This window comes from Arachis hypogaea, chromosome 2 (genome assembly GCF_003086295.3).
Source record: "Arachis hypogaea cultivar Tifrunner chromosome 2, arahy.Tifrunner.gnm2.J5K5, whole genome shotgun sequence".
In the NCBI taxonomy this organism is placed as follows: Eukaryota; Viridiplantae; Streptophyta; class Magnoliopsida; order Fabales; family Fabaceae; genus Arachis; species Arachis hypogaea.
Genome location: NC_092037.1, coordinates 84,920,985 through 84,934,894, shown reverse-complemented (window position 1 = coordinate 84,934,894; position 13,910 = coordinate 84,920,985). Strand labels below are relative to the sequence as shown.

General features: G+C 36.5%; 1 non-coding gene across 1 annotated transcript; it reads right to left on the bottom strand.

Annotated features, from left to right (window-relative positions):
• Positions 1-8,025: 8,025 nt before the first annotated feature.
• On the bottom strand, positions 8,026-8,133 carry LOC112768117 (small nucleolar RNA R71). The gene has a single exon (XR_003185561.1). It is a non-coding gene; the product is annotated as a small nucleolar RNA R71 (small nucleolar RNA).
• Positions 8,134-13,910: the final 5,777 nt, after the last annotated feature.

Below are 13,910 nucleotides of genomic sequence, written 5' to 3'. Positions count from 1 at the left end.
ACGCCTAAAAACTTAGGGTCGTTAGGTAGGAGTGTCAAACGGGTCAGTCTAGCTTATTTAAGTCTAGTCTGTTTAAACCCGTGAGTTAAATGAGCTGGTTCGTTTAAGTCCGTTTTATTCGCGAGCCAAAATTTTTCAACCCATATCGTTCATGGTCAGTTTGATAGGTTTTACCCTTTTATTTTAATTTTAAAAAATATTTTGACAAAAAATATCACTTTTAGGTCAAAAACTTTAAATAAACAGTACTTTTTTTAGTTGATAGATTGAATTTTCAGGCCGGATCAGAGAAATACCAGTTAAAAGTGCAACTTTTTTTTTGAAAAAAATGTAAAAAAAAAAACAAATTGCCCATTTAACCTATCATTTTTTTAGTTGATCAGGCTCGGTCCGAATTTTAAATGACTTTAATTTTAGAAACAAAGTCTGCCCATTTAAATAAATAAACGAATTGGTTCGATGGATTTAACTCATTTTGACAACCTACCTTTAGGGTGCAATACTATAATAAAATGGAGTGGGCTAAAAAATTATGACATATTTAGGTGATTTTTTAAATCTTTTTTAAAGATATATTGGAGGATTCCATTTAAGTTTTTAATTTTTTTTAGTTATAATTTTTCTATTTTTATATGTGGTAAGTGAAAATAACAAATTGGACCGTTAATTTACAAATGATCTTGAGTAACACATAAATTATTTTAAATTATACATATTTTTTAGGTGAATAATATAGAAATTTTAGTAGAAATACAACAAATTTAGTTAAATAATATAAAAATATAATTTAAATAATACAAAATTATTTTTGTCTTTATCATCATAAAATTTCTGTATATATCATTCATAAATTTTTTATTTTCTTCATTTGTTTTATATTAAAAAAATTTTTTTTATCTTCAAAAATCTTCTATATTTATCACTACAAAATTCTATGTTTATTGTGAAAAAAATTGTGTTTGTTTTTATGTTTCTCTTCTAAAAGTTGTTATTATCTTAAAAAAAAAGTTGTATTTATCAAAACAAAAATTTGGAATTTTTTATGACTAAACACTCAACTTGTGTTCTTGTTTTTTTTAAGGATATCGCAACTTTTGAAAAAAAAGGACAAATCGGCTCCTGTCCCATACTTTCGTGAGACGCCGCGATCCTTTCGTCATTTTTCCTTATCAAAACAAATCAAAATGTCCTATGTGTCAATTAACGTTGATGATGTGGAGGTTAAAGTTCTGTTAAGTTCTATGTTGGCCACTAGAAAATAGACAAGAGTCGATCTGTCCCGCTTTAGAAAGCAAAAACGACATCGTTTTTTGTCTTCTGTAAACCAAAATGTTCTGATAGTGATTCCTTGCACCTAAAATCTTTCACTCTTCTCCCAACTCAAATACAAACCCTAGGAGACTATGATTAGTAGTGGAGAACGTTGTTTTTCATCAAACCGACGAGGTAGAGACGATTCATGTTAGAGGTGGTTTCTATGCCTCATCATCTACACTCTCATATCCATTATCAAAACTTGATGACGAATCACTCAAGCATTTTCATCAGCCAAGCCATCACTTATCACCTCTGACATATCTACAGGATGGTCAAAATAAATGTAAAACTCCTTACTGTCCCTGTTCTTGAGCTTGTTCTCCCTTATGTCATTAATCTTCTATCACCCTTAACAGGATGAAGCCCAAACTCCATGTCAGGGCCAATATGTCATACCAATACATCTCCTTATACTCAACATACCCCCAACTCCTTAAATAAAATAGCCAAATAAAAAAAGTTCACATAATCCATATCCATTGGTGCGAACCTCTTCACTTTACCATGTACATAACTCATATATCTCTTACTATCTCTCATAAACTTTCCCTCGTGATGAAACACGGAAACAACAAGATATTTAGACATATGCAATATAATATAATACATACATTACATTAACAATTAGCAATACCAATTTAATTTTACTCTATTTCAATATCAATTTCAAATTAGAAACCTTAGTTTTTTTTCTATTTGTAAGAAATTATGAAATTTGTATTCCTTCTCACAATATGTGCATTCCAACATTAAATAACTATTTATAGCATCAAAAACACAACAATACTTAAATTTTTAGATATTTATTATCCCAAAATCACATTGTTTATTAGTTCTCTTTTTCTTGGACCACACACACAATGTACATAGCAAAGTATGTTAGAATTATTGAAAAAGATAACACACTTTTAAAAAGGCAAGGAGAGAACCATACTAACCTGACATGTCACAAACGTCATGCAATCTCCGTCCAAGCTTCAACCAAGTTCCGTCAATCGCACTATCCAACTACCGTCAACGACAATATGTGGATGTCAGTCAGTAACTTCGTCAGCAACACTATCAGCACATCGCTCCAATTTCGAAAGGTCAACAAGCACTGTAGAAGGACGACTCTTGCTCTACTAGGGTTTTCTAGTAATTACGTGAGCAACACAAGAGACTTATATGGAAACCTCAATGTGACGTTCCCTTATTCAATCAAAAAGCAACGACTCAGTGTTTTAAACATCGTTTTTGCTTTCTAAAACAGGACAGATCGACTCCTATCCATTTTCTAATGGCCAACGAAGAACTTAACAGAGCTTTAACATCCACATCATCAACGTTAATTACACACGTAGGATATTTTTGTTTGTTTTGGTCAAGAGAGATGACGGAAGGATTGTGACATCTTATAAAAGTATGGGACATGAGCTAATTTGTCTTTTTTTAATAAGGGTCGCGATGTCCTTCAAAAAAAAAATGAACAGGGACCGGGTTGGATGTGCACTCTATTTTTAATTTTATATTTTATTCAAAAACTTATATTTACCTCAAAAAATTTATATTTATCATTATAAAATTTCTGTATTTATTGTCGATAAATTTTTATATTTTGTTTCTTTGTTTTCTTAAAAAAATTGCATATTTTAACTTCAAACAATTTCTCTATTTATTATGAAAATTTTTTTGTTTATTACATGGTTCTGAAAAATTGAATTGAACTGGTCGGTTAAAACGGTTCATCTGAGAACTGACATACAAGCGGTTCGATCCTTCACTAAAAATTGCTCATGATAGAATTGTGGAGAAACTGCCGAACTGACCGAGAATCAACCTGGTAACCAGTCCGTTGGACCGGACCGATGATGTGCGGAAAATTACCGATTAAGAATTTATAATGGAAGTTAGCGTTGCGAGTATAGTTCTTAATCGATGAAAATTCTGCGTATCAATTTAAAAGGGGTTTGTCACAAAATCAAGAATAAAATACTGGGAACAAAAATTCTAGGTCGTCTCTCAACGAGTTGCTAAGAGAGTGCAATTTATTGATCAGGAGTTTCTCAGAAATTTGGAGTTTGGGTAATGGGCAAATAAATGATTGTGAATTAAATCAATGGAAATTAAAGAGAGATTTTATGTAATTAAGATAAAAAGCCTTGACCAAGAGAAGATTAATTGGAAGTTCTATCCTTGTTGGATTTTTCCAAGAGTAATAATGAGAGGTTGTTGTTTTTACTTAGTTAATCCTTACCGAATAAAGGAAAGTCAAGTAATTGAGCCAACTCTTATTCACAAGTCCTAATCCTCTCCCTTGGAAAGGATTAGCGTTAGTGACTAGAAAGCCAGCCAACAACTTCCAAACTCAATTTAACTCTTGAGTATTCCAACTCAAGGGTCTCCTATTAATAAACTCCAAAGTCAAGTTGAAAGCCTACTCCATTGACATGGATGCCATTTTCGTATACATGTAAAGGGAGTAGGGAGAAGACATGATAATTGTTCATATCCTGGGTCGAGTTGTCCGACCCGGGATGTTCTACAGACAAAGCGACCGACCTCTTCAGGTCAGGACAATCCGACCTCTTCTCAAAGAGCTCGGCCAAGTCACGAGAAAGCCCAAACAAAGGGCCCAAATAGAGGAACACGCCCCAGATCCTAAGGCAGCCCAAGCCTACAAGAGAAGGGCGGTTCCCTTGAAGATAAGATGACCTCACTTGAAGATAAGATAAAGATAAGATAAGATAACTAACTTATCTTATCCACAGGAGGCCACATCTCACCATTATAAATACGCTGGAGCACCCAGGTATAACTTATATTCTGATCCTACTCAATACCTGCTTAATACCCTTGCTAACTTAAGCATCGGAGTCCCTTGCAGGTACCTGATGAGCGGATAATTTATACGCTTTTTGGCATTATTTTTAGTATATTTTTAGTATGTTTTAGTTAGTTTTTATTATATTTTTATTAGTTTTTAGTTAAAATTCACCTTTCTGGACTTTACTATGAGTTTGTGTGTTTTTCTATGATTTCATGTATTTTCTGGCTTAAATTGAGGGACCTGAGCAAAAATATGATTCAGAGGCTGAAAAGGACTGCAGATGCTGTTGGATTCTGACCTCCCTGCACTTGAAGTGGATTTTCTGGAGCTACAGAAGCCCAATTGGCGCGCTCTCAATTGCGTTGGAAAGTAGACATCCTGGGCTTTCCAGCAATATATAATAGTTCATACTTTGCCCAAGATTTGATGGCCCAAACAGGCGTTCCAAGTCAGCTCAAGAATTTTGGCGTTAAACGCCGGAACTGGCACAAGAATGGGAGTTAAACGCCCAAACTGGCACAAAAGCTGGCGTTTAACTCCAAGAAAAGTCTCTACACATGAAAGCTTCAATGCTCAGCCCAAGAACACACCAAGTGGGCCCGGAAGTGGATTTTTATGTCATTTACTCATCTTTGTAAACCCTAAGCTACTAGTTCTCTACAAATAGGACCTTTTGCTATTGTATTAGAAAAGCTTTTGATCATGTTTTTATTATTGAACCCTCTTTGGGAGGCTGGCCATTCGCCCATGCCTAGACCTTGTTCTTATGTATTTTCAACGGTGGAGTTTCTACACACCATAGATTAAGGTGTGGAGCTCTGCTGTATCTCAAGTATTAATGCAATTACTATTGTTCTTCTATTCAATTCAGCTTATTCTTGTTCTAAGATATTCATTCGTACCCAAGAACATGATGAATGTGATGATTATGTGACGCTCATCATCATTCTCACTTATGAACGTGTGCCTGACAACCACTTCCGTTCTACAAGCAAACAAGGCTTGAATGTTTATCTCTTGGATTCCTTAATCAGAATCTTTGTGGTATAAGCTAGAATTGATGGCGGCATTCTTGAGAATCCGGAAAGTCTAAACCTTGTCTGTGGTATTCCGAGTAGGATTCAAGGATTGAATGACTGTGACGAGCTTCAAACTCACGATTGTGGGGCGTTAGTGACAGACGCAAAAGAATCACTGGATTCTATTCTGACATGATCGAGAACCGACAGATGAATAGCCGTGCTATGACAGAGCGCGTTGAACATTTTCACTGAGAGGACAGGACTGTAGCCATTGACAACGGTGATGCCCAACATACAGCTTGCCATGGAAAGGAGTAAGAAGGATTGGATGAAGACAGTAGGAAAGCAGAGAGACGGAAGGGACAGAGCATCTCCATACGCTTATCTGAAATTCTCACCAATGAATTACATAAGTATCTCTATCTTTATTTTATGTTTTATTTATCTTTTAATCATTAATCCTCTATAACCATTTGAATCCGCCTGACTGAGATTTACAAGATGACCATAGCTTGCTTCATACCAACAATCTCCGTGGGATCGACCCTTACTCGCGTAAGGTTTATTACTTGGACGACCCAGTGCACTTGCTGGTTAGTTGTGCGAAGTTGTGATAAAGAGTTGAGATTGCAATTGAGCGTACCATGTTGATGGCGCCATTGATGATCACAATTTCGTGAACCAAGTTTTTGGCGCCGTTGCCGGAGAATTAAATGTCCTAACTACAATTTCGCATTTGTTCCCTGCAATAACAGTGCCAAGTTTTGATCCGGCAACAACACAAAGTTTTTGGTGCCGTTGCCGGGGATTGTTTGAGTTTGGACAACTGACGGTTCATCTTGTTGCTTAGATTAGGTATTTTTCTTCAGAATTGTTAAGAATGAATTCTAGAGTTTCAAGGTGATGTTTTCATCATCACCAAAGCTGATTGATTCTCATCAATTTAGCTCTTGAATGTAATGTTCTGCTGAAACTTGGCTAGCCATGCCTAATCTTTTTAGACTAAAGCTTTAGACTAACATTGCATGATTCCTGGAATTCTCATTAAGAATTTTGATATCCTTATTTTCTTTTCCATATAATTTTCAAAAAATCCAAAAAAAATTTATAAAATCTTAAAATCAAAAATATTTTTATGTTTCTTGTTTGAGTCTAGTGTCTAATTTTAAGTTTGGTGTCAATTGCATGTCTTTATTCTTCTAATTTTCGAAAATTACATGCATTATGTTCTTCATTGATCTTCAAGTTGTTCTTGATGATTTCCTTGCTCTGATCTTTAAATTCTCTTGTCTTGAGTATTTTGTTGTTTCTCATATGCATTCTCAATTTGTTAGTGTCAATAGTATACAAACTTCTAAGTTTGGTGTCTTGCATGCATTGTTTATTTGATTTTAGTTGCATTTTGATTATTCCTCATCATTAAAAATTCAAAAAAAAAAATTATTTGTGTCTTTTCAAGTCAATAATACAGAAAATTGAAGATTCAGAACATGCAGCAGAGGAATTACACAGAAAAAGCTGGGCGTTCAAAACGCCCAGTGAGGAAGGAAAACTGGCGTTTAAACGCCAGCCAGGGTACTTGGCTGGGCGTTTAACGCCCAAAAGGGTAGCATTTTGGGCGTTAAACGCCAGAATGGATACCATTCTGGGCGTTTAATGCCAGGATGGCACAAGAGGGAAGATTTTGTTTTTAATTCAATTTTTTTTTAGTTTTCATAATTTTTCAAAATCAAATCTTTTTCAAATCATATCTTTTCAATCATATATTTTCAAAATCAATTTCTTCCCATTTTTCAAAAAAAATACTTGCTAACAATTAATGATTTGATTCAACATTTCAAGTATGTTACCTTTTCTGTTGAGAAAGGTTTAATGTCTGAATCATATCTTTTAAATTTCTTGTTAGCCAAGTCATTAATTTTAAAAATCAAATCTTTTTGAATTGTTTTTCAATCATATCTTTTCAATCATATCTTCTTAATCACATCTTTTTCAAAATAATTTTCAATCGGATCTTTTTGATTTCTAATTTCAAAATCTTTTTCAAAAATTACTTTATTTCTTTCCCAACTTTAATTTTCGAAAATCATTCTTCAGTTTTTCAAAATTTCTTCAAAATCTTTTACTTTAATTTCAAAAATTCTTCCCCTCTTCTCACATCCTTCTATTTATGGACTAACACTCCTCCTCAATGCACAATTCGAACTCTATCCCTCTTGATAAGTTCAAATTCTTCTACCTCCTCCTTCTATTCTTCTTTTCTTCTGACACGTCAAGGAATCTCTATCCTGTGACATAGAGGATTCCATACTTTCTTGTTCTCTTCTCTTTCATATGAGCAGGAGCAAGGACAAAAGCATTCTTGTTGAGGCTGATCCTGAACCTGAAAGGACCTTAAAGCGGAAGCTAAGAGAAGCTAAAGCACTACTCTCTTGAGAGGACCTAACAGAAATCTTCAAACAAGAAGAAGACATGGCAGCCGAAAACAACAACAATGCCAACAATGCAAGGAAAGTTCTTGGTGACTTTACTGCACCTACTCCCGACTTCTATGGGAGAAGCATCTCTATCCCTGCCATTGGAGCAAACAACTTTGAGCTTAAGCCTCAATTAGTTTCTCTAATGCAACAGAATTGCAAGTTCCATGGACTTCCATTGGAAGATTCTCATCAGTTTTTAGCTGAATTCTTGTAAATCTGTGACACTGTCAAGACCAATGGGGTTGACCCTGAGGTCTATAGACTTATGCTATTCCCTTTTGCTGTAAGAGACAGAGCTAGGATATGGTTGGACTCACAACCTAAAGAAAGCCTAAACTCTTGGGAAAAGCTAGTCAATGCCTTCTTGGCAAAGTTCTTTCCACCTCAAAAATTGAGTAAGCTTAGAGTGGAAGTCCAAACCTTCAGACAGAAGGAAGGTGAATCCCTCTATGAAGCTTGGGAAAGATACAAACAATTAATCAGAAAGTGTCCTTCTGACATGCTTTCTGAATGGAGCATCATAGGTATCTTCTATGATGGTCTGTCTGAACTGTCCAAGATGTCATTGGATAGCTCTGCTGGAGGATCTCTTCATTTGAAGAAGACACCTGCAAAAGCTCAAGAACTCATTGAAATGGTTGCAAATAACCAATTCATGTACACTTCTGCAAGGAATCCTGTGAACAATGGGACAAATCAGAAGAAAGGAGTTCTTGAGATTGATACTCTGAATGCCATATTGGCTCAGAATAAAATATTGACTCAGCAAGTCAATATGATTTCTCAAAGTCTGTCTGGAATGCAAGCTACACCAGGCAGTACTAAGGATGCTTCATCTGAAGAAGAAGCTTATGATCCTGAGAACCCATCAATGGAAGAGGTGAATTACATGGGAGAACCCTATGGAAACACCTATAATCCTTCATGGAGAAATCATCCAAATCTCTCATGGAAGGATCAACAGAGACCTCAACAAGGTTTCAACAACAATAATGGTGGAAGAAACGGGTTTAGCAATGGCAAACCTTTTCCATCGTCTTCTCAGCAACAGACAGAGAATTTTAAGCAGAGCCACTTTGACTTAGCAACCATGGTCTCTGATCTAATCAAAACCACTCAAAGTTTCATGACTGAAACAAGGTCCTCCATTAGAAACTTGGAGGCACAAGTGGGTCAGCTGAGTAAGAAAGTTACTGAACTCTCTCCTAGTACTCTCTGATGAGCGGATATTTTATACGCTTTTTGGGGGTAATTTCATGTAGATTTTAGTATGTTTTAATTAATTTTTAGTAGAATATTATTAGTTTTTAGGCAAAAATCATATTTCTGGACTTTACTATGAGTTTGTGTGTTTTTCTGTGATTTCAGGTATTTTCTGGCTGAAATTGAGGGAGTTGAGCAAAAATCTGAGTTGGGCTGAAAAAGGACTGCTGATGCTGTTGGATTCTGACCTCCCTGCACTCGAAATGGATTTTTTGGAGCTACAGGAGTCCAATTGGCGCGCTCTCAACGGCGTTGGAAACTAGACATCTAGGGCTTTCCAGAAATATATAATAGTCCATACTTTATGCGAAGATATACGACGTAACTTGGCGTTGAACGCCAAGTACATGCTGCTGTCTAGAGTTAAACGCCAGAAAAACGTCATGATCCGGAGTTGTACGCCCAAAACACGTTATAACTTGGAGTTCAACTCCAAGAAAGGCCTCAACTCGTGGATAGCTTTAGTCTCAGCCCCAGCACACACCAAGTGGGCCCCAGAAGTGGATTTCTGCACCAATTATCTTAGTTTACTCATATTCTGTAAACCTAGGTTACTAGTTTACTATTTAAACAACTTTTAGAGACTTATCTTGTACCTCATGACATTTTCAGATCTGAATTTTATACACTTTGACGGCATGAGTCTCTAAACTCCATTGTTGGGGGTGAGGAGCTCTGCAGCGTCTCGATGAATTAATGCAATTGTTTCTATTTCACTCAAACGTGTGTATGGTCTGATCTAAGATGTTTATTCGCGCTTAATTGTGAAAGAGGTGATGATCCATGACACTCATCACCTCCCTCAATCTATGAACGTGTGTCTGACAAACACCTCCGTTCTACATCAGACTGAATGAACTTTTCTTAGATTCCTTAATCAGAATCTCCGCGGTATAAGCTAGAATTGATGGCGGCCATTCTTGAGGGTCTGGAAGGTCTAAACCTTGTCTGTGGTATTCCGAGTAGGATTCAAGGATTGAATGGCTGTGACGCGCTTCAAACTCGCGATTGCTGGGCGTGATGACAAACGCAAAAGGATCAATGGATCCTATTCCAACATGATCGAGAACCGACAGCTGATTAGCCGTGCTGTGACAGAGCATCTGGAATGTTTTCACTGAGAGGATGGGAAGTAGCCACTGACAATGGTGACACCCTACATACAGCTTGCCGTAGACGTGCTTTACAAACAATTGAGTTGAATATTACATTGCAGAAATTCAGAGGACAAAGCATCTCCAAAACTCCAACATATTTCCCATTACTGCACAACAAGTAACGATTTTATTCTCTTTTATTTTTCCAATCTAATAATTCCAACTGATAATTTTAATTAATATCCTGACTAAGAATAATAAAATAAACATAGATTGCTTCAAACCAATAATCTCCGTGGGATCGACCCTTACTCACGTAAGGTATTACTTGGACGACCCAGTGCACTTGCTGGTTAGTTGTACGAATTACAAATTCGTGCACCAAGTTTTTGGCGCCGTTGCCGGGGATTGTTCGAGTTTGAACAAACTAAAGGTTTATTTTATTTCTTAGATTAGGAAGAATTTATCCTTTCTTTTTACTAGAATTGCATCTTTTATTATCCCTTTTTTTTAAAAAAAAAAATTTTCAAAAATATTATTTTTCTTTATCAATTTTTAAGTTTTTCGTGAGTTTAGTGTCTTGTTCTAAGTTTGGTGTCAATTACATATTTGATATTTTTCTTTTAAATTTTCGAACTTGTGTGCTTTGTTCTTCATTGATCTTCAAGTTGTTCTTGTTTATTTTTCTTGTTTGATCTTGAATTTTTCTTGTTCCGTGTCTTTTCTTGTTTTTCTTGTACTAATCCAAAGCATTAGTCTTCCAAAAAGAAATATACCTGCTTAGAACAATTGTTACCTTTTCTGCCCAATTGGCTGGAGCTTTAGTAGTTGTTCTTCATAATTGGGTATCTTCTTTGGAATCTTTTTCAAAAATAATTTTTCTTTTATTGAATCTTGTGCCAAACTCTAAGTTTGGTGTTTTCTTGTTAAGTTTTCTTTAATTTTCGAAAATTTGTCTTGGTTTTCTAAAAATTTTAAGTTTGGTGTTCTTTCTTTTGTTCTTGGTGTTCTTGTGAATTTTCAAAGTGTTCTTGAGTCTTTCTTGTGCTTTGATCTTAAAATTTTTAAGTTTGGTGTTCCTTGGTGTTTTCCCTCCAAAATTTTCGAAAATAAGGAACATTGGATCTAAAAATTTTAAATCTTGTGTCTTTTGCATATTTTTCTCTTTCATCATAAAATTCAAAATTCAAAAAAAATATATATACTTTCTAACTAATTTTAAACTATTTTTCAAAAAATTTATATAAAAATTCAGATTTCAATTTCAAAATATTTTCAATTTCTTTTATTTGTTTCGTTTTTATTTTATTTTATAAAAATTAATTTTTATAAAATAAATAATATCAACATACATACCATCTCTTTTATTCCATCATGGAATTAAGGGGGAATGAACAGTCCAGGAGGACTCTGGGGTCATATGCTAACCCCACTACTGCTTCATATGGGAGTAGTATCTGTATACCCTCCATTGGAGCTAGTAGCTTTGAGTTGAATCCTCAGCTCATTATCATGGTGCAGCAAAACTGCCAGTATTCTGGTCTTCCACATGAAGAACCTACAGAGTTTCTGGCACAATTTTTACAAATTGCTGACACAGTACATGATAAAGAAGTGGATCAGGATGTCTACAGATTATTACTGTTTCCATTTGCTGTAAAAGATCAAGCTAAGAGGTGATTAAATAACCAGCCTAAGAACAGCATAAAAACATGGAAACAGCTGTCAGAAAAATTCCTGAATCACTATTTCCCTCCAAAACGGATGACACAGCTAAGGCTAAGCATCCAAGGCTTCAAACAAGGAGATAATGAATCCCTTTATGATGCCTGGGAGAGATACAGAGAGATGCTAAGAAAATGCCCCTCTGAAATGTTTTCAGAGTAGGTGCAATTAGACATCTTCTACTATGGGCTTACAGAAAAAGCTCAGATTTCTCTAGACCACTCAGCTGGTGGATCTATACATATGAGAAAAACAATTGAAGAAGCTCAAGAGCTTATTGATACAGTTGCCAGAAATCAACATCTGTACCTAAGCAGTGAATCTTCCATGAAAGAAGAAGCTAAAACAGTAACTGATGAACTCAGTCCTGTAGATCAGGCCAATGAATTCAATCAGCAATTAGACTTTCTAACCAAGCAGCTAGCCGAATTCAAGGAAATACTACAGGAAACAAGAATGGCTAACAGGAATATGGAAGTACAATTAAAGCAAACAGAAAGGCAACTGTCAAAACAAATAGCAGAAGAATGCCAAGCAGTTCAATTAAGAAGTGGGAAAACATTAAATACCTCACTTCAAAGCAGCAGGAAGCCAAGAAACGAACAGATGTCTACTCAAAATCCCTCTGAGGACAATCAGAGCCCAGAGAGGAATAATGCTGGCGCTGAACGCCCAAACCATGCTCATTCCTGGCGTTCAACGCCAGAAACAAGCATGAATCTGGTGTTGAACGCCCAAAGGGAACATAGTTCTGGCGTTCAGACGCCAGTAACAAATGGGGAGATGGCGTCTAATGCCACTCCAGCTTCCACCCTTGGCATTCAAATGCCAGTGGGGGATCAGTCACATACAAGTGCTGATGACAACCCTTCTAAAAAGGCTTCCCAACCCACTTCTGTAGGTAATAAACCTGCAGCAACTAAGGTTGAGGAATATAAAGCCAAAATGCCTTATCCTCAAAAACTCCGCCAATCGGAACAGGATAAGCAATTTGCCCGCTTTGCAGACTATCTCAGGACTCTTGAAATAAAGATTCCGTTTGCAGAAGCACTTGAGCAAATACCCTCTTATGCTAAGTTCATGAAAGAGATCTTAAGTCATAAGAAGGATTAGAGGGAAACTGAAAAAGTTTACCTCACTGAAGAATGCAGTGCAGTCATTCTGAAAAGCTTACCTGAGAAGCTTAAAGATCCTGGGAGCTTTATGATACCATGCACATTAGAGGGTACATGTGCCAAGCAAGCTTTATGTGATCTTGGGGCAAGTATCAACCTAATACCTGCATCTACTATCAGAAAGCTTGGTTTAACTGAAGAAATCAAACCAACCAGGATATGCCTTCAACTTGCTGATGGCTCCATTAAATACCCATCAGGAGTGATTGAAGACATGATTGTCAAGGTTGGGCCATTCGCCTTCCCTACTGACTTTGTGGTGCTGGAAATGGAGGAGCACAAGAGTGCAACTCTCATTCTAGGAAGACCTTTCCTAGCAACTGGCCGAACCCTCATTGATGTCCAAAAAGGGGAAGTAACCTTGAGAGTCAATGAGGAGGAGTTTAAGTTGAATGTTGTCAAAGCCATGCAACATCCAGACACCCCAAATGACTGCATGAGTGTTGATATTATTGACTCTCTAGTAAGAGAGGTCAATATGGCTGAGAGTCTCGAATCAGAGCTAGAGGACATCTTTAAAGATGTTCAGCCTGATTTGGAGGAATCAGAGAAGATAATAGAACCTCTGAAAATCCCTCAAGAAGAGGAGAAACCTTCAAAACCCGAACTCAAACCATTACCACCATCCCTGAAATATGCATTTCTGGGAGAAGGTGACACCTTTCCTGTAATTATAAACTCTACCTTAGAGCCACAGGAAGAGGAAGCACTAATTCAAGTGCTAAAGACACACAAGACAGCTCTTGGGTGGTCCATCAGTGATCTCAAGGGCATTAGCCCAGCCAGATGCATGCACAAGATCCTATTGGAAGGTGACGCCAAGCCAGTGGTTCAACCACAAAGGCGGCTGAACCCAGCCATGAAGGAAGTTGTGCAGAAGGAGGTCACTAAATTACTAGAGGCTGGGATTATTTATCCTATTTCTGACAGCCCCTGGGTAAGCCATGTCCAAGTCGTCCCTAAGAAGGGAGGTATGACAGTGGTTCATAATGAAAAAAATGAACTGGTTCCTACAAGAACAG